Source organism: Heptranchias perlo, chromosome 23 (assembly GCF_035084215.1).
Source record: "Heptranchias perlo isolate sHepPer1 chromosome 23, sHepPer1.hap1, whole genome shotgun sequence".
NCBI lineage: Eukaryota > Metazoa > Chordata > Chondrichthyes > Hexanchiformes > Hexanchidae > Heptranchias > Heptranchias perlo.
Genome location: NC_090347.1, coordinates 8,243,697 through 8,263,856, shown reverse-complemented (window position 1 = coordinate 8,263,856; position 20,160 = coordinate 8,243,697). Strand labels below are relative to the sequence as shown.

The window sequence follows — 20,160 nt, the reverse complement described above, 5'->3', positions numbered from 1 at the left end:
CTATCTCTCTAATACAGGATGGTGTGTGTTAATTACTGGGGGGATCTATCTCTCTAATACAGGACAGTGTGTGTTAATTACTGGGGGGATCTATCTCTAATACAGGACTGTGTGTGTTAATTACTGGGGGGATCTATCTCTCTAATACAGGACAGGGTGTGTTAATTACTGGGGGGATCTATCTCTCTAATACAGGCCAGAATTTGTTAATTACTGGGGGGATCTATCTCTCTAATACAGCCATGATGTGGAGATGCCGGTGATGGACTGGGGTGGACAAATGTAAGGAATCTTACAACACCAGGTTACGGTCCAACAGTTTTATTTGAAAATCACAAGCTTTCGGAGCTTACCTCCTTCGTCAGGTGAGTGAATGACAGGTTCTAAAATCGCATAGCATATATTAGGCTGGGAGACGGTCACAGCAATCAAAGGTGTCGTAGGTGTTCAGACAGGTTAGCCACGGAAAACATTACATCCCAGTATACTGAATACACAATGGGTCAGATTACACAGACAAAGAGAGAAAGAGACCCGAAAGGCAGAGAGATAGAGAGAGAATGTCCAGTTGTATTAAAAACAGATAACTTTTATTTCCGCTGGTGGGGTAACGTGTAGCGTGACATGAACCCAAGATCCCGGTTGAGGCCGTCCTCATGGGTGCGGAACTTGGCTATCAATTTCTGCTCGACGATTTTGCGTTGTCGTGTGTCTCGAAGGCCGCCTTGGAGAACGCTTACCCGAAGATCGGTGGCTGAATGTCCTTGACTGCTGAAGTGTTCCCCGACTGGGAGGGAACCCTCCCGTCTGGCGATTGTTGCACGGTTTCCATTCATCCGTTGTCGCAGTGTCTGCATGGTCTCGCCAATGTACCATGCTCCGGGGCATCCTTTCCTGCAACGTATGAGGTAGACAACGTTGGCCGCGTCACAGGAGTATGAACCATGCACCTGGTGGGTGGTGTCCTCTCGTGTGATGGTGGTATCTGTGTCGATGATCTGGCATGTCTTGCAGAGGTTACCGTGGCAGGGTTGTGTGGTGTTGTGGACGCTGTTCTCCTGAAAGCTGGGTAATTTGCTGCGAACGATGATCTGTTTGAGGTTGGGTGGCTGTTTGAAGGCGAGTAGTGGAGGCGTGGGGATGGCCATAGCGAGGTGCTCGTCGTCATCGATGACATGTTGAAGGCTGCGGAGAACATGGCATAGTTTCTCCGCTCCGGGGAAGTACTGGACGACGAAGGGTACTCTGTTGGTTGCGTCCCGTGTTTGTCTTCTGAGGAGGTCTATGCGATTCTTCGCTGTGGCCCGTCGGAACTGTCGATCGACAAGTCGAGCGTCATATCCCGTTCTTACGAGGGCGTCTTTCAGCGTCTGTAGGTGTCCATCGCGTTCCTCCTCGTCTGAGCAGACCCTGTGTATTCGTAAGGCCTGTCCATAGGGGATGGCCTCTTTGACGTGGTTAGGGTGGAAGCTGGAAAAGTGGAGCATCGTGAGGTTGTCCGTGGGCTTGCGGTAGAGTGAGGTGCTGAGGTGCCCGTCTTTGATGGAGATTCGTGTGTCCAAGAAAGAAACCAATTCTGAGGAGTAGTCCATGGTGAGTTTGATGGTGGGATGGAACTTGTTGATGTTATCGTGTAGTCTCTTTAGTGATTCTTCACCGTGGGTCCATAGAAAGAAAATGTCGTCGATGTATCTGGTGTATAGTGTTGGTTGGAGGTCCTGTGCAGTGAAGAAGTCCTGCTCGAACTTGTGCATGAAAATGTTGGCGTATTGGGGTGCGAATTTGGTCCCCATGGCTGTTCCGTGTGTTTGGGTAAAGAACTGGTTATCGAAGGTGAAGACATTGTGATCCAGGATGAAGCGGATGAGTTGTAGGACGGCGTCTGGAGATTGGCTGTTGTTGGTGTTGAGTATTGATGCTGTCGCAGCGATGCCGTCATCGTGGGGGATACTGGTGTAGAGTGCCGAGACGTCCATCGTGGTGAGAAGTGTTCCTGGTTCAACAGGTCCGTGGGTGCTGAGTTTTTGTAGGAAGTCTGTAGTGTCGCGACAGAAGCTGGGGGTCCCCTGTACGATGGGTTTCAGGATGCCCTCGACGTATCCAGAGAGGTTCTCACACAGGGTTCCGTTGCTTGATACGATAGGACGTCCGGGTGTGTTGGCTTTGTGTATCTTTGGGAGGCAGTAGAAGTCTCCCACGCGGGGAGTACGTGGGATGAGAGTGCGTAGGATGTTTTGAAGGTCTGGATCGAAGGTCTTGATCAGTTTTTTGAGCTGGTGGGTGTGTTCTTTGGTCGGATCTGTGGGTAACCGTCTGTAGTGTTCCTGGTTGTCCAGTTGTCGGTATGCTTCTTTGCAATAGTCCGTTCTGTTCTGTATGACGATGGCTCCTCCTTTGTCCGCTGGTTTGATGACGATGTTGCGGTTGGTCTTGAGAGCATCGATGGCGTTGCGTTGTGCTCGGGTGACATTCTGGACTGTCTTCTGAGTGCGGCTGATGAATCTGGCGTTGACGCATCTCCTGCCAGCTTGAGCATACATGTCAAGCTTAGGGCAGTGACCCTCCGGAGGAGTCCAGTGTGACTCTTTCTTCTTCGGTTGCTGTACCACGGATCCCTCTGTCTGCTGTTCCGGATCGTTGATTGTCTCATTGGGTTCGCTGCTGAAATCTTGGGATTTGTGGTAGAATTCCCGGAGCCTCAGTCTCCTGATGAATTCCTCTGTGTCCGCCGCGAGACCAATGGGGTCCATTTTGGTGGTGGGGCAGAAATTGAGCCCTCTGCTGAGAACTTCAATTTCGTCTGGTTGAAGGGTGTGGTCGGACAAATTGATGATAGACTTCCCTGTGGTTGCAACCATGGTACCGAGGGAGGCTTGGTTGATGCTGGTGGTGATGCCGAGTTTCTCAAGCTTCCTGCTCTTGGTTTTCATGTAGGCAGCTTAGTTCTGTTGGCTCGTCTGTTTGGCGGTGTCTCGTAGCTGGTCTGCTGTGTCCTGAGTACAGGTTGCAAGTATGGACTCTATCTTGGTTTCGAGGTTGCGGCGTCTGCTGTAGAGTTGGTGTACGAGATGGTTGCGGATTGTGCGAGAGGTACGACGGCAGAGTCTCTCAGCGTAATCTGAGTTGTATGTCGATGTACATCCCACGTACTCCCCGCGTGGGAGACTTCTACTGCCTCCCAAAGATACACAAAGCCAACACACCCGGACGTCCTATCGTATCAGGCAACGGAACCCTGTGTGAGAACCTCTCTGGATAAGTCGAGGGCATCCTGAAACCCATCGTGCAGGGAACCCCCAGCTTCTGTCGCGACACTACAGACTTCCTACAAAAACTCAGCACCCACGGACCAGTTGAACCAGGAACAGTTCTCACTACGATGGACGTCTCGGCACTCTACACCAGTATCCCCCACGATGACGGCATCGCTGCAACAGCATCAATACTCAACACCAACAACAGCCAATCTCCAGACGCCATCCTACAACTCATCCGCTTCATCCTGGATCACAATGTCTTCACCTTCGATAACCAGTTCTTTACCCAAACACACGGAACAGCCATGGGGACCAAATTCGAACCCCAATACGCCAACATTTTCATGCACAAGTTCGAGCACGACTTCTTCACTGCACAGGACCTCCAACCAATGCTATACACCAGATACATCGACGACATTTTCTTCCTATGGACTCACAGCGAAGAATCACTGAAGAGACTACACGATAACATCAACAAGTTCCACCCCACCATCAAACTCACCATGGACTCACCATGGACTACTCCTCAGAATCGGTTTCTTTCTTGGACACACGAATCTCCATCAAAGACGGGCACCTCAGCACCTCACTCTACCGCAAGCCCACGGACAACCTCACGATGCTCCACTTTTCCAGCTTCCACCCTAACCATGTCAAAGAGGCCATCCACTATGGACAGGCCCTGCGAATACACAGGATCTGCTCAGACGAGGAGGAACGCGATGGACACCTACAGACGCTGAAAGACGCCCTCGTAAGAACGGGATATGACGCTCGACTCGTCGATCAACAGTTCCGACGGGCCACAGCGAAGAATCGCATAGACCTCCTCAGAAGACAAACACGGGACGCAACCAACAGAGTACCCTTCGTCGTCCAGTACTTCCCCGGAGCGGAGAAACTACACCATGTTCTCCGCAGCCTTCAACATGTCATCGATGTCGAACACCTCGCTAAGGCCATCCCCACGCCTCCACTACTCGCCTTCAAACAGCCACCCAACCTCAAACAAACCATCGTTCGCAGCAAATTACCTAGCTTTCAAGAGAACAGCGTCCACGACACCACACAACCCTGCCACGGCAACCTCTGCAAGACATGCCAGATCATCGACACAGATACCACCATCACACGAGAGGACACCACCCACCAGGTACATGGTTCATACTCCTGTGACTCGGCCAACGTTGTCTACCTCATACGTTGCAGGAAAGGATGCCCCGGAGCATGGTACATTGGCGAGACCATGCAGACACTGCGACAACGGATGAATGGAAACCGTGCAACAATCGCCAGACAGGAGGGTTCCCTCCCAGTCGGGGAACACTTCAGCAGTCAAGGACATTCAGCCACCGATCTTCGGGTAAGCGTTCTCCAAGGCGGCCTTCGAGACACACGACAACGCAAAATCGTCGAGCAGAAATTGATAGCCAAGTTCCGCACCCATGAGGACGGCCTCAACCGGGATCTTGGGTTCATGTCACGCTACACGTTACCCCACCAGCGGAAAAAAAAGTTATCTGTTTTTAATACAACTGGACATTCTCTCTCTATCTCTCTGCCTTTCGGGTCTCTTTCTCTCTTTGTCTGTGTAATCTGACCCATTGTGTATTCAGTATACTGGGATGCAATGTTTTCCGTGGCTAACCTGTCTGAACACCAACGACACCGTTGATTGCTGTGACCGTCTCCCAGCCTAATATATGCAATGCGATTGTAGAACCTCTCATTCACTCACCTGACGAAGGAGGTAAGCTCCGAAAGCTTGTGATTTTCAAATAAAACTGTTGGACTATAACCTGGTGTTGTAAGATTCCTTACATTTCTCTAATACAGGACTGTGTGTGTTAATTACTGGGGGGATCTATCTCTCTAATACAGGACGGTGTGTGTTAATTACTGGGGGGATCTATCTCTCTAATACAGGACGGTGTGTGTTAATTACTGGGGGGATCTATCTCTCTAATACAGGACGGTGTGTGTTAATTACTGGGGGGATCTATCTCTCTAATACAGGACGGTGTGTGTTAATTACTGGGGGGATCTATCTCTCTAATACAGGACGGTGTGTGTTAATTACTGTGGGGATCTATCTCTCTAATACAGGACGGTGTGTGTTAATTACTGGGGGGATCTATCTCTCTAATACAGGACGGTGTGTGTTAATTACTGGGGGGATCTATCTCTCTAATACAGGACGGTGTGTGTTAATTACTGGGGGGATCTATCTCTCTAATACAGGACGGTGTGTGTTAATTACTGGGGGGATCTATCTCTCTAATACAGGACGGTGTGTGTTAATTACTGGGGGGATCTATCTCTCTAATACAGGACGGTGTGTGTTAATTACTGGGGGGATCTATCTCTCTAATACAGGACGGTGTGTGTTAATTACTGGGGGGATCTATCTCTCTAATACAGGACAGTGTGTGTTAATTACTGGGGGGATCTATCTCTCTAATACAGGACGGTGTGTGTTAATTACTGGGGGGATCTATCTCTCTAATACAGGACGGTGTGTGTTAATTACTGGGGGGATCTATCTCTCTAATACAGGACAGTGTGTGTTAATTACTGGGGGGATCTATCTCTCTAATACAGGACGGTGTGTGTTAATTACTGGGGGGATCTATCTCTCTAATACAGGACGGTGTGTGTTAATTACTGGGGGGATCTATCTCTCTAATACAGGACGGTGTGTGTTAATTACTGGGGGGATCTATCTCTCTAATACAGGACGGTGTGTGTTAATTACTGGGGGGATCTATCTCTCTAATACAGGACGGTGTGTGTTAATTACTGGGGGGATCTATCTCTCTAATACAGGACGGTGTTTGTTAATTACTGGGGGGATCTATCTCTCTAATACAGGACGGTGTGTGTTAATTACTGGGGGGATCTATCTCTCCAATACAGGACGGTGTGTGTTCATTACTGGGGGGATCTATCTCTCTAATACAGGACAGTGGTGTGTGTTAATTACTGGGGGGATCTATCTCTCTAATACAGGACAGGGTGTGTTAATTACTGGGGGATCTATCTCTCTAATACAGGACGGTGTGTGTTAATTACTGGGGGGATCTATCTCTCTAATACAGGACGGTGTGTGTTAATTACTGGGGGGATCTATCTCTCTAATACAGGACGGTGTGTGTAAATTACTGGGGGGATCTATCTCTCTAATACAGGACGGTGTGTGTTAATTACTGGGGGGATCTATCTCTCTAATACAGGACGGTGTGTGTTAATTACTGGGGGGATCTATCTCTCTAATACAGGACCGTGTGTGTTAATTACTGGGGGGATCTATCTCTCTAATACAGGACGGTGTGTGTTAATTACTGGGGGGATCTATCTCTCTAATCCAGGACTGTGTGTGTTAATTACTGGGGGGATCTATCTCTCTAATACAGGACGGTGTGTGTTAATTACTGGGGGGATCTATCTCTCTAATACAGGACGGTGTGTGTTAATTACTGGGGGGATCTATCTCTCTAATACAGGACGGTGTGTGTTAATTACTGGGGGGATCTATCTCTCTAATACAGGACGGTGTGTGTTAATTACTGGGGGGATCTATCTCTCTAATACAGGACCGTGTGTGTTAATTACTGGGGGGATCTATCTCTCTAATACAGGACGGTGTGTGTTAATTACTGGGGGGATCTATCTCTCTAATCCAGGACTGTGTGTGTTAATTACTGGGGGGATCTATCTCTCTAATACAGGACGGTGTGTGTTAATTACTGGGGGGATCTATCTCTCTAATACAGGACAGGGTGTGTTAATTACTTGGTGGGATCTATCTCTCTAATACAGGACAGGGTGTGTTAATTACTGGGGGGATCTATCTCTCTAATACAGGACGGTGTGTGTTAATTACTGGGGGGATCTATCTCTCTAATACAGGACGGTGTGTGTTAATTACTGGGGGGATCTATCTCTCTAATACAGGACGGTGTGTGTTAATTACTGGGGGGATCTATCTCTCTAATACAGGACGGTGTGTGTTAATTACTGGGGGGATCTATCTCTCTAATCCAGGACTGTGTGTGTTAATTACTGGGGGGATCTATCTCTCTAATACAGGACGGTGTGTGTTAATTACTGGGGGGATCTATCTCTCTAATACAGGACAGGGTGTGTTAATTACTGGGGGGATCTATCTCTCTAATACAGGACAGTGTGTGTTAATTACTGGGGGGATCTATCTCTCTAATACAGGACAGTGTGTGTTAATTACTGGGGGGATCTATCTCTCTAATACAGGACAGTGTGTGTTAATTACTGGGGGGATCTATCTCTCTAATACAGGACAGTGTGTGTTAATTACTGGGGGGATCTATCTCTCTAATACAGGACGGTGTGTGTTAATTACTGGGGGGATCTATCTCTCTAATACAGGACAGTGTGTGTTAATTACTGGGGGGATCTATCTCTCTAATACAGGACCGTGTGTGTTAATTACTGGGGGGATCTATCTCTCTAATACAGGACAGTGTGTGTTAATTACTGGGGGGATCTATCTCTCTAATACAGGACGGTGTGTGTTAATTACTGGGGGGATCTATCTCTCTAATACAGGACCGTGTGTGTTAATTACTGGGGGGATCTATCTCTCTAATACAGGACGGTGTGTGTTAATTACTGGGGGGATCTATCTCTCTAATACAGGACAGTGTGTGTTAATTACTGGGGGGATCTATCTCTCTAATACAGGACGGTGTGTGTTAATTACTGGGGGGATCTATCTCTCTAATACAGGACAGTGTGTGTTAATTACTGGGGGGATCTATCTCTAATACAGGACGGTGTGTGTTAATTACTGGGGGGATCTATCTCTAATACAGGACGGTGTGTGTTAATTACTGGGGGGATCTATCTCTCTAATACAGGACAGGGTGTGTTAATTACTGGGGGGATCTATCTCTAATACAGGACGGTGTGTGTTAATTACTGGGGGGATCTATCTCTCTAATACAGGACGGTGTGTGTTAATTACTGGGGGGATCTATCTCTAATACAGGACGGTGTGTGTTAATTACTGGGGGGATCTATCTCTCTAATACAGGACAGTGTGTGTTAATTACTGGGGGGATCTATCTCTCTAATACAGGACGGTGTGTGTTAATTACTGGGGGGATCTATCTCTCTAATACAGGACAGTGTGTGTTAATTACTGGGGGGATCTATCTCTAATACAGGACGGTGTGTGTTAATTACTGGGGGGATCTATCTCTCTAATACAGGACGGTGTGTGTTAATTACTGGGGGGATCTATCTCTCTAATACAGGACGGTGTGTGTTAATTACTGGGGGGATCTATCTCTCTAATACAGGACAGAGTGTGTTAATTACTGGGGGGATCTATCTCTCTAATACAGGACAGGGTGTGTTAATTACTGGGGGGATCTATCTCTCTAATACAGGACGGTGTGTGTTAATTACTGGGGGGATCTATCTCTCCAATACAGGACGGTGTGTGTTAATTACTGGGGGGATCTATCTCTCCAATACAGGACGGTGTGTGTTAATTACTGGGGGGATCTATCTCTCTAATACAGGACGGTGTGTGTTAATTACTGGGGGATCTATCTCTCCAATACAGGACGGTGTGTGTTAATTACTGGGGGGATCTATCTCTCTAATACAGGACGGTGTGTGTTAATTACTGGGGGGATCTATCTCTCTAATACAGGACAGTGTGTGTTAATTACTGGGGGGATCTATCTCTCTAATACAGGACAGGGTGTGTTAATTACTGGGGGGATCTATCTCTAATACAGGACGGTGTGTGTTAATTACTGGGGGGATCTATCTCTCTAATACAGGACGGTGTGTGTTAATTACTGGGGGGATCTATCTCTCTAATACAGGACAGTGTGTGTTAATTACTGGGGGGATCTATCTCTCTAATACAGGACGGTGTGTGTTAATTACTGGGGGGATCTATCTCTCTAATACAGGACGGTGTGTGTTAATTACTGGGGGGATCTATCTCTCTAATACAGGACAGGGTGTGTTAATTACTTGGTGGGAGGGGGGGTTGCTGACTGGATTGTTGCGCATGCGCTCGCCCCTCTGCTCTCAGTCCCCTCCAGTACTGCTGAGTCCTGGTTCTGATCTGAACTTCTCTCCTCAAAGCCCAGGGAGAGGGAGAGAGAGAGAGAGACAGATTTAAAAGAAAAAACCTGAACACTTCTCGATCGCGCAACCTCCTCCAAACTTTGCCACCGTGTCCGGCTCTTTAAAAGTTACGTCTCGGGATTCTTTGAAGAATAAGCGAACTTTGCACCAAGATGTTGCTGGAGGTCCCGGGGAGTCCCTGTGGATCTCAGACCCTGGAAGGTCGGTTACCTGCTTTGAAGTTTCACTGTCTTGTTGCTAGCGGTCTGGTTCCGTGTTTGTGATGTGCTGCCTGTTGGTGTTATCCTTGTGTGTGTGCTGGTGAAGGAAGCTGGAGGTCCGTGCAGTCGGATCCAACCCGGTGATACAGACCGGTGATCCCTCGCCCGGACCGCGGTCACTTGGTGTGGGGCAGCGCCGACCCACCCAGTTGATGAGCCGGGTCGGGTGGCGGTGGAACTGGGGGAAGGAGACTTTTCATTCATCACCTCCCTCACACTTGTTTTTTTTTATATTTTGGGGACAGATTAGATCCCAGTTGAATTGAGCGCGGGGTCTCATCTGTCTGATTTTTCGAATTGACCATGAGTGGGTCTGTGGCGCCTTGTGTTCATTTTCTCTGCCCGCAGGTTAATCCTAAATGTCACAGCGAGACGGTTTAGGGACTGCCCGCGTTCGCATTCGGAGCAATGCAAGAATTCACAGGTATTTCAGCATAAAGTACAGTCGGTATTTGCACCAATTCCCGGGAAACATTTTAACCACCACGATAGGTTTAGGAATGACGGAGTCACTGGGGTTCAGAGTGAGTGAGGGTCAGAGTGAGTGAGCGTCAGAGTGAGTGAGGGTCACAGTCAATGGGGGTGAGTGTGTGAGGGTGTGAGTGAGGGTCAGAGTCAATGGGGGTGAGAGTGAGTGAGGATCAGAGTGAGTGAGGATCAGAGTCAACGGGGGTGAGATTTAGTGAGGATCAGAGTGAGTGAATGTGAGAGTGAGTGAGAGTGAGAGTGAGTGAGGGTCAGTGTCAATGGAGATGAGAATGAGTGAGGATCAGAGTGAGTGAGGGTGAGTGAGTGAGGGTCAGAGTCATTGGGGTTCAGAGTGAGTGAGGGTGTGAGGGTGAGGGAGTGAGGGTGAGAGTGAGTGAGGGTCAGAGTCAATGGGGGTGAGAGTGAGGGTCAGGGTGAGTGAGGGTGAAAGTGAGTGAGGGTCAGAGTGAGGGAGGGTGAGAGTCTGTGTGGGTTTAGATTCAGGGGGATTCAGAGTCAGTGGCGGTTTAAATTCATTGGGGTTCAGAGTCTGTGCGGGTTTAGATCCAGTGGGGGGTGAGATCCAGTGCGGGTTTAGATCCAGTGGGGTTTAGATCCAATGCGGGTTTAGATCCAGTGGGGGGTTAGATCCAGTGGGGTTTAGATCCAATGCGGGTTTAGATCCAGTGGGGGGTTAGATCCAGTGGGCTGGGCGCTGTCCAGTAGCCTCTACCATCTATATTGCTTCAAACGCTGGACTGACACTTCGGAGCCGGTCATGCAGCTCTGGTGAGTCCGAAAGTGTTTGAGAATGAAAGGCAGAGTCTGGCTTATCCTTACAGACTGAAGAATCTCTCCATGGGAAACGCATTGCGGCCCCAAAATTCTTACCGGGGAACCCAAGTGAAGGGCGAAGACCCACAGTACTGGGGGCACCGGGGCCGGAGGGAGGGGGAGAGGAAGACGGGGTAAATCAAGGGTTGGGTAGGTGACAGCAAGTCTGCCTTGTAAACCCCTCCACTCTGTAAAGGACAGGGGAGGGGCTCCTCAGTCCGGGGGCCAGAGAGTGAGTAGAGCCGGCGATAGCTTCAAATCGCCACACGATCCCGTGGGTCAGACGGAAGGGGGAAGTTACTGAGAATCAGAGTTAGTTGAGGATGGGGCTTCCCCAGCACAAAGCGAGACTTGGTAACAAGCTCAGTAACAAGGCAGAGGTCGGTGTGTGGATTGAGCCCCGTGTGGGTCAGAGCGGACTTACTGCGGAGTCGACTCTCACCCTACCTCCGAGGGGTTAGGGTTAGGGTTACTAACCTCACTGGGTCCTTCAGATTTCCCCCGGCAGCATCATTTGGTTTCAAGGAGGTTTGATACTCGGGTTCTGGACACCGGAGATTGTATCCCGAACAAGCACCCAGTAGAGGGGCAGGGGGATGAGCAGGAAAATGAGATGTGGAGCTGGCCCCAGTGCGATGGATGGCCTCTTGTACTAACATCTAGATGATAAAATCCCTCACAAATCGTTTAAACAAGCGCCTTGGGAAGTTGTTACTACCCTAAAGGCGCTATATAAATGCAGGTCGTTGTAACTTTGTGGTAAGCCATTAAAACCGGGGTCCGCTGCTCACTGATTGGTCCCCCCCATTCTCACACTGACTATTACAGTAAATTCTCGATAGCATTCGTTGTTTGTTAAAAGCCCCCCTCTCCCCCCAGATCTCCAGGGTCACACCTGAGGGAGTGCTGCACTGTCCTGGGCGCCGTCTTTCTTAGGTGGAGGTAAAAGATCCCGTGGCGCAATTGGAAGAGCGGGGGAGATCTCCTCAGTGTCCTGGCCAATATTTATCATTCAACCAACACCTAAAAACAGATTATCTGATCATTTATCGCATTGCTGTCTGTGGGATCTTGCTGTGCGCAATTTGGCTGCCGCATTTCCTACATTACAACAGTGACTACACTTCAAAAAAAGTACTTCATTGGCTGTGAAGCGCTTTGGGACATTCTGGGGTCCTGAAAAGCGCGATTTAATTACAAGTTATTTCTTTTTACACAAGGGAACTGAGATCAATTAACGTTTCTGGGTCCGAGTGAAGGAGTGAAACGCAATTGGTACGAATACTGGCGGAGTTTGTGGTGATCCCTTTGGATTTGTGTGTGTGCTTTCGATGTGATTAATACCCTGCCCCCCGGCGAGCACACTGTCCGTTTTATAGTTAAATTACCAGCTTTGCTTCTCTACACCCAGGCGAGAAGTGACAGTGTGCATTCTCACACCCAGCCTGGGGGAACAGGCGGACTCGCCACTGTCCCCGCCGCTCCCTGAGTGGGGAATGGGCTGGGGTGGGGGGGTTATATTCTGTTTACCACAACAGGTTTGAAACCCTATTACATTTCCCTCATTGCATTTGCAGCACTCAGTCCGACAGAGAATTGGTAATTTCACACAATTTGCAAACGGTTCTGGCCGGTGGGCTAAAATATAACTGGAATCAAACCGAACCCGCAGGGAATTTCAGCTGTACTTCAGGGACAGGGAGCGGACCAGTTTTACATTCCCCGGTGATAGGGCTGATGGTTTAATTCCTTGCCCCGATATCACTCTTTCTCTCCTCCCCCCCCCCCCCTCCCGCCACAGGTTCTGGTCAGTTTCAGGTGAAACTGACCCAAGGTTTGGCTGGACCTTTGGCCACAGTCGTTTCCCACCCTCTCCCCAATCCGTCCTTTATCTCTCTCTCTCTCTCTCTCTCCATCACCCAGGGTCACTCTCACTTTAAGATCGATTCACTCAAAACTTTTTTTCAATGCTTCTTGTTTGAAAGATGATCAGCTGTCCCCGTTCCCATCAAACTGGCGCGGTTTCTGATCTATTGAGGGAAATATCAGCTCATCCCCAAAACTCTTGCTGTCGGTCTCCTGACCCGTTCTCCCACCCCCTGCTCGCTGACCGACACTGGCTCCCGGTCAAGGAACGCCTGGAGATTAAAAATTCTCATCCCTGTTTTCAGGTCCCTCCATGGCCTCCCCATCTCTGTCACCTCCTCCAGCCCTGCAACCCTCTGCGCTCCTCCAGTCCCGACCTCTTGTCCATCCCCTCTCACCCCATGGTTGGCCGCTGTCCATTCACTTGTCCTGGTGTGTCAGGGTGACCGGGTTAGCTGTGCAGGTTCTGTCCACTCCCCCGCCACTGCTAACAGTTGGGCCGGCTTACTACAGCGAACTGACCCTAATACTGCAACTGGGGGGGTGGGGGGTCACATCATGGGGAGAGCTGGTGTTTTCCACTGTGTGGTATCAGGTGTCCAGGGACTTACACAGGTTCATTGGGCTGCGAAGCGCTTTTGGAGGTTGTGAGGACGAGAAAGGCGTTGCTAGAATCGCGAGGTCTTTCCACACTGCCAGTCTGTGCGAGTGTTTCCAACAGGCGCGTTTACAGTTCCATATACAGATATATTTATAACCCGAACATCCACTCTTTGTGGCTAATTTTCGCTAAGATATGACTGTTAATGTTGGGCGCTTTGATCCTCCGGTTAAAGTTAAGGGCGGTCTTTCTCTTGTCTCTGTTTATCTACAGTCCAGGACCATATTCGCAGTGTAGGTGTGAGCTGGTGAGACTGACGGAGGTCACCTCGGGACCCTCGCCGTGTCTCACAGGCTTTTGTTTCAAATGTTACCATCGCGCAGTGACCAAGATAAGTTTGAAAACTACACGAAAAGGAGAAAGCATTTTTTTTAGTGGAAGGTTCCAATGATCTGTGTCCTCTGATTCTCCCTCCCAGTCTGAATGAGGTATGTATTTCCCGCACCTTTTTGATGGTAAATGCTCCAATATTTTCGATCACTGGAGCCCAGATGTGCTGAAGCCAATGTCTGTCTGTAAGTAGGAGCTCTGGCTGTCAGCTAGAGAGTGTGTGTCTGTGTGTCTACCAGGATCCCTTTAGAAAGAAACAAAGACTTGCATTTACATAGCGCCTTTCACGACCACTGCAAAGAGCTTTACATCCAGTGAAGTATTTTTGAGGTGTAGTCACTTTTGTAATGTATGAAAGGCAGCAGCCAATTTGCGCACAGCAGGATCCCACAAACAGCAACGTGATAATGACCAGATAATCTGTTTTAGTGATGTTGGTTGAGGGATAAATATTGGCCAAGTCACCGGGGAGAACTCCCCTGCTCTTCTTCAAAATGGTGCCATGGGATCTTTTACACCCACCTGAGAGAGCAGATAGGGCCTCAGTTTGACGTCTCATCCGAAAGACGGCACCTCCGACAGGGCAGCACTCCCTCAGCACTCCACTGGAGTGGCAGTACTGCATTTTATGCTTAAGTCTCTGGAGTGGGATTATGAACTCACAACCCTCTGACTTAGAGGCAAGAGTGTTGTGAGTTCATAATCCCACTCCAGAGCTATGGGGACCATGAGTAGCAGTGGTCCTAGTCCAGAGACACTGCTGAGGGGATCTCCATGTGTTTGGTCAGGACACAAAGCCCACAGGCAGAAGGGGAGGCACAGAGCCAACGTGGTAGATAAAAGCAAACAGAGGCACTGATGTCAAGTGCAGTGATTTATAGAATATTCATAATATCTTCTATTTGTCTCTCTGTCCATTTGTTGTTCAATATTTGTATGTCTGCCTGCCCATTTACCATTCATCCAGCATCTATGGTTTTATATGTAACTTCTACCAGCATTGTCATGATCAATTGATGAGTATAATATTTTTAACATACAAGATGTTGATGGAGTTGGGAGAGAAACTTCCGGAATGCACTCCACCTACTGGCCATTGCATGCAACTACACCGTTACAGGCAACTGTTTACATATATTTATATATTTTATGTATTTATCATAGAATAATACAGCACAGAAGGAGGCCATTCAGCCCATCATGCCTGTGCTGGCTCTTTGAAAGGGCTAGCCAATTAGTCCCACCCCCCTGCTCTTTCCCCGTAGCCCTGCAAATTTTTCCTCTTTAAGTATATTTTATATCCAATTCCCTTTTGAAAGTTACGATTGAATCTGCTTCCACCACTCTTTCAGGCAGTGCATTCCAGATCATAACAACTCGCTACATTAAAAAAATGTATTTCAAACTAACTGGGAGAGTAGGACAAAGGGGCACAGGTCCAAACAAGTAAAAGAGAAATATCAGACTGGTGTCAGGGAGCTCTTCTTCACACAGAGAATGATCGATTCTCCAGAATATTTATCTATCTCGCCCACTATTCAAAGTTCCCTTGAACCTTTCTTTCTCTCAGATGCTGACTGACATACTGTGGGTTTCAGTCTTTTCAGTTTTTATTTCAGATTTCCATTCTTCACAGATTTGTTTATTTTTGTTTCTACCAGTTGATTGTTTATTTCTCGGCTAGCGTTTCCTTCGTCGCAGGAGGGGGAGTAAACTCTCCTCTCTGGACATACCCTGCAGTGGAGCTGGCTCTCTCACCTGGGTACATTTTCGTGGGTGCCAGTCATACTCCAGTACCTTGCATAAATAGCTGTACTAGCCCCGACACTGAGTGCCGGCTGGATATTTGACTGTGGTGGACCTCACAGCCAAGCCCAGTTACAGGATAGTGATTGGGAGCAGGAACGCAGGCTGATTTGCCTCAACTCCTGGGGTGCCGAGCTAGAGCCACTTATGGTGCCCATAATCAGAGGTCCGCAGGGCTGAGTGGAGAATTTCAGTCCGATTGCACTCCTGTGAAGCACCTTGGGGCGTTGTACTATGTTGAAGGCACTCTATAAATGCAAGTTGTTGTTGTTGACAAGTCATCAGCCTGGAATTTCCCTGGAGTAATATTATCGTTGGATGCACTCGTATCAAATTCCTCTCGCTGCTATTTTCACTGAGGGATTAACTCATTTCAAATAAACAGATTAACGACTTCATGGGAACAGCGGAGAGAGGATTTTGCTATAAGTACGTTAAGAGCCAGAGACGACATTTTTTTACACAGCGAGTTGTTATGATCTGGAATGCGCTGCCTGAAAAGGTGGTGGAAGCAGATTCAATCATGGCTTTCAAAAAGGGAATTAGATAAATAATTGAAGGGAAAAAATTTGCAGAGCTCTGGGGAAAGAACTGGGGGAGTGGGACTAATTGGATAGCTCTTTCAAAGAGTCAGCACAGGCATGATGGGCCGAATGGCCTCCTCCTGTACTATGGTGAAGTGCTGATACCATGTCATCACTAACAGTCATTTCCGAGCCTTCATCACCATGACAACACCAAATGGAATGGTAGCAACCAGGCACCTGCTCCTGACATTAGAAAATCATTTTATTAACTTAAGTACGTGAAACAATTTTTTATTAACGGCACTGAGAGCTATAGTGAGGAGACACTTACATGGGAATGTGCTTGCTCACTTCACTTTCCTTTCCCCCCACTTTATCGGAGGAAATATGAATGTTGTACGCTCCAAGGTGCTTCGCAGGATACCTCACTACCGTGTGCTGGGCTGCTACTAGATTTTCCCAGCTCTGACCTCTCCCAGTAGGCACCCGGGAGTGTCCTGAGTGGCAATCTACACGATCGGCAGTGGACTAGCTCGCTGCCTGGTCCCATCACCGACATCAGTGATGCAGCTCTCCTGCTTGTTTTGTGTAGCACTGAAATAGTCACATAAGTGAAGTAGACGTGTGGTTTCTGGTGTGAAAGTGACTTATGTAAGTGTCACGAGGGAATCTAGTGAACATTTTGAGCACATGATCTAGACTGACACTCCCAGTGCAGCACTGAGGGAGTGCTGCACTGTCGGTGGTGCGGTCTTTTGGATAACTCGTTAAACCGAGGCCTCGTCTGCCCCTCTCAGGTGGATGCAAAAGATCCCAAAGAAGAGCAGGGTGTCCTCACCGACATTTATCCCTCAACTAACACCTAAAACGGATTATCTGGTCATTATCACATTGCTGTTTGTGGGATCTTTCTGTGTGCAAATTGGCTGCCGCATTTCCTACATTACAACAGTGACTGCTCTTCAAAAGTACTTCATTGGCTGTGAAGAGCTTTGGAATGTCCTGTGGTCATGAAAGGCGCTATATAAATGCAAGTTCCTTCTTTCTTTCAACTTCCTGAGATAAATTTGAAGAGGGAAGTGACTGATCAGCACCAAGTTGGAAAAACAAAGTAACTATGATTCTTGATGAAGTTCCAAAAGCAATAATGATAGTGAGGGGATGGGGAGGGGGGAAGAATTGAATTTGTTTTTTGTTGCTATGTTTCTGTGAGGCAAGTTGGACGATTAGAATGGAGGCTGCCTGTTGTGTCAGGGTGGGTTTTATAGTGGGAGATACAGTGAGCACGGGCTAGCAACAGATGAGGCTCCCGGGTATTGATGCTATTTGTGCTGTGGCAGTGTTTAGCTCCAGTAAGACATGCTGGGCACTGCCAGCGGACAGATTGTACAGTAGCTATTTGTAGTGAGATTAATGTGGCAGGAATACAGGCAGATTTATGGCTGGTTGTTTTCAATTTGCAAAAAAAAAGGCTATTATGAATTATACTACTGGGTCACGGTAAGCAAACATTAAACCTGCTGCATTTAAAATATATCTTCGACAATTCAAAGCCAGCTCTCCTTCCCGCCCCCCACCAGCCCTCCCTCCAGCTATTACATAGAATTACATAGAGTCTACAGCACAGAAACAGGCCATTCGGCCCAACTGGTCCATGCTGGTGTTTATGCTCCACACAAGCCTCCTCCCACCCCTCTTCATCTAACTCTATCAGCATATCCTTCTATTCCCTTCTCCCTCATGTGTTTATCGAGCTTCCCCTTAAATACATCTATGTTATTCGCCTCAACTACTCCTTGTGGTAGCAAGTTCCACATTCTAACCACTCTCTGGGTTAAGAAGTTTCTCCTGAATTCCCTATTGGATTTATTGGTGACTATCTTATGTTGATGACCCCTAGTTTTGGACTCCCGCACAAGTGGAAACATCTTCTCTACGTCTACCCTATCGAACCCTTTCATAATCTTAAAGACCTCTATTTGGTCACCCCTCAGCCTTCTCTTTTCTAGAGAAAAGAGTCCCAGCCTGTTCAGCCTTTCCTGATAAGTGTAACCTCTCAGTTCTGCTATCATCCTTGTGAATCTTTTTTGCACCTTCTCCAGTGCTTTGATATCATTTCTATAATATGGAGACCAGAACTGTACATTGTATTCTAAGTGTGGTCCTAATTTGCCTCCTAGGGTAGTGTCAGCCTTGGATTAGTGGTAGTACTGTTACCGCTGAGTCAGAAGGTTGTGGGTTCAAGTCCCAGTCCGGGGGCTTGAGCATATAATCCAGGCTGACACTGCAGTGCAATGCTGAGGGAGTGCTGAACTGTCAGAGGTGCCGTCTTTCAGATGAGACATTAAACTGAGGTCCCATCTGCCCTCTCTGGTGGATGTAGAAGATCCCATGGCATTATTCGAAGAAGAGCAGGGGTGTTCTTGCCAACATTTATCTCCCATCCAACACCACCAAAAACAGATTTATCGGTCATTTACGTTATTGCTGTGTGTGGGATCTTGCTGCCGTGTTTCCCTACTTTACAATAGTGAGCGCTCTTCAAAAGTCATTGGCTGGGAAGTGCTTTGGGATGTTCTGAGGTCATGAAAGGTGCTACATCAATGCAATCTTTCTTCTATGGGAGGTAAGAGGAAAATATGAGCGAGTGAGACATACAGAAAAAGAGAGGCACAGAAGGAAAGGAAGAGATACTGTGTAAGACGTTATCTGAGATAGTGGGAGACATACAGAGAGAGGAGACAAAGGGGAGATGTACTTATAGAATGAGGGAGATAGAAAGTTGGAAACAAACAAAGATAGAGAGAACACTGGGCTGGTTTGAGAGATGTACAGAGAGAGAGAGAGAGAAAAAGAGGTTGACTGAATGAATGGAAGGCAAACAGACAGAGAGAGGGAGATGGAAAGAATTAGAGTGCGAAGACACAAACAGGCAAAATAATTACAGGAAAAGATTGACAATTTTTTAAAAGATTGTCCATGAACAAGGGGACAGGAGATCGACCGGTTTGTTTGGGAAAATTCTAATCTCTGGCTTGATCTGAGACTTGTGAAGTTTGTTCCCTGTCCTTTGGTTTCATGGTCAGGTAACCACATTAGGTCCTCATCATTCCTGACTTTCTTTCTCTGCATCCCTCCAAATGATATAATTTTGCTCAAAACCTGGGATTAATAAGGACTTGGCACATGGTGCCCATGATCGCTTGTCACCTTGGAGATCTTGTCTGAATCAAGTCCAAACAGATGGGGCAACATGCCTCACCTGCCTGACTGTTGAAAGTCCGGAGAGAAATTAATTCGAGATAATCTCAGCCAAGTTCTCAGTGGGAGCGATTCTACAGCACAAAATTGCTCATAATTTGACTGAACTGAGTTTGCTCAGTTTCAAAATTGGTTCCTGGTCAACACAGTGCTGGAGCACAACCTGTTGGAGACTAATTGAGAGAGATTGATTGCTATGATTAGTCAACAACTCCATTATCGTTGCATCACGCGACTACCAGGATGGTAGAAGGCGAACCAGATGGACCTTGGCCTTTTTTCATCTAGCGATTCCTGTGTTCCTATGTAACTTAGTCTATTGCTCAATGTGAATTGAGATAGATTGTTGGTGTGCAGCAGGAGCTGTTCTTCCCTAGCTGAGAGGGGGCGGTGGTGTCCAAGCCTGTTGGCGGGGGTGCAGTACTGTCCTGAAGGTGCATGTTGTGAGTGAGCTTGACGTCGACAGTAGAGGAGAGGATCGAGCAGAGTTTCATCCCCCCCCGGGCCTGTGGTGAGCGTCCAGCTTCTCCCGACAGTCCAGTGTGTGAAGGCACTGCTGACCAGAACGAGCCCATCTTTGATCCCTGGTGTTTGCTGAGCTGGAGTATCAGTAGGGCAGCTACCATTTGCATCAACTCCCTTGGGCTAGCGAGGAGTAAAACCGGCTCGGGTTCCCGTTCCTGATCGCTGCCTGGTTACCCCTGCTGGAAAATGGGCATGTGTCAGATGAGAAAAAAAAC

The 20,160-nt window shown here is 48.0% G+C and overlaps 1 protein-coding gene across 3 annotated transcripts in view; it reads left to right on the top strand.

The window, feature by feature from the left end:
• LOC137341059 (glucagon receptor-like) overlaps positions 1 to 20,160 on the top strand; it is a 118,375-nt gene that overhangs the window by 27,373 nt on the left and 70,842 nt on the right. Inside the window, exon 1 of one of the 3 annotated variants that reach the window (XM_068003937.1) lies at positions 9,367 to 9,608. The exons of the other annotated variants lie outside the window; for them this stretch is intronic. The gene's annotated coding sequence lies outside the window, so the exon portion shown is untranslated. Of the gene's footprint in view, positions 1 to 9,366; positions 9,609 to 20,160 lie in introns of those variants that run through there. 3 annotated transcript variants of the gene reach the window in all.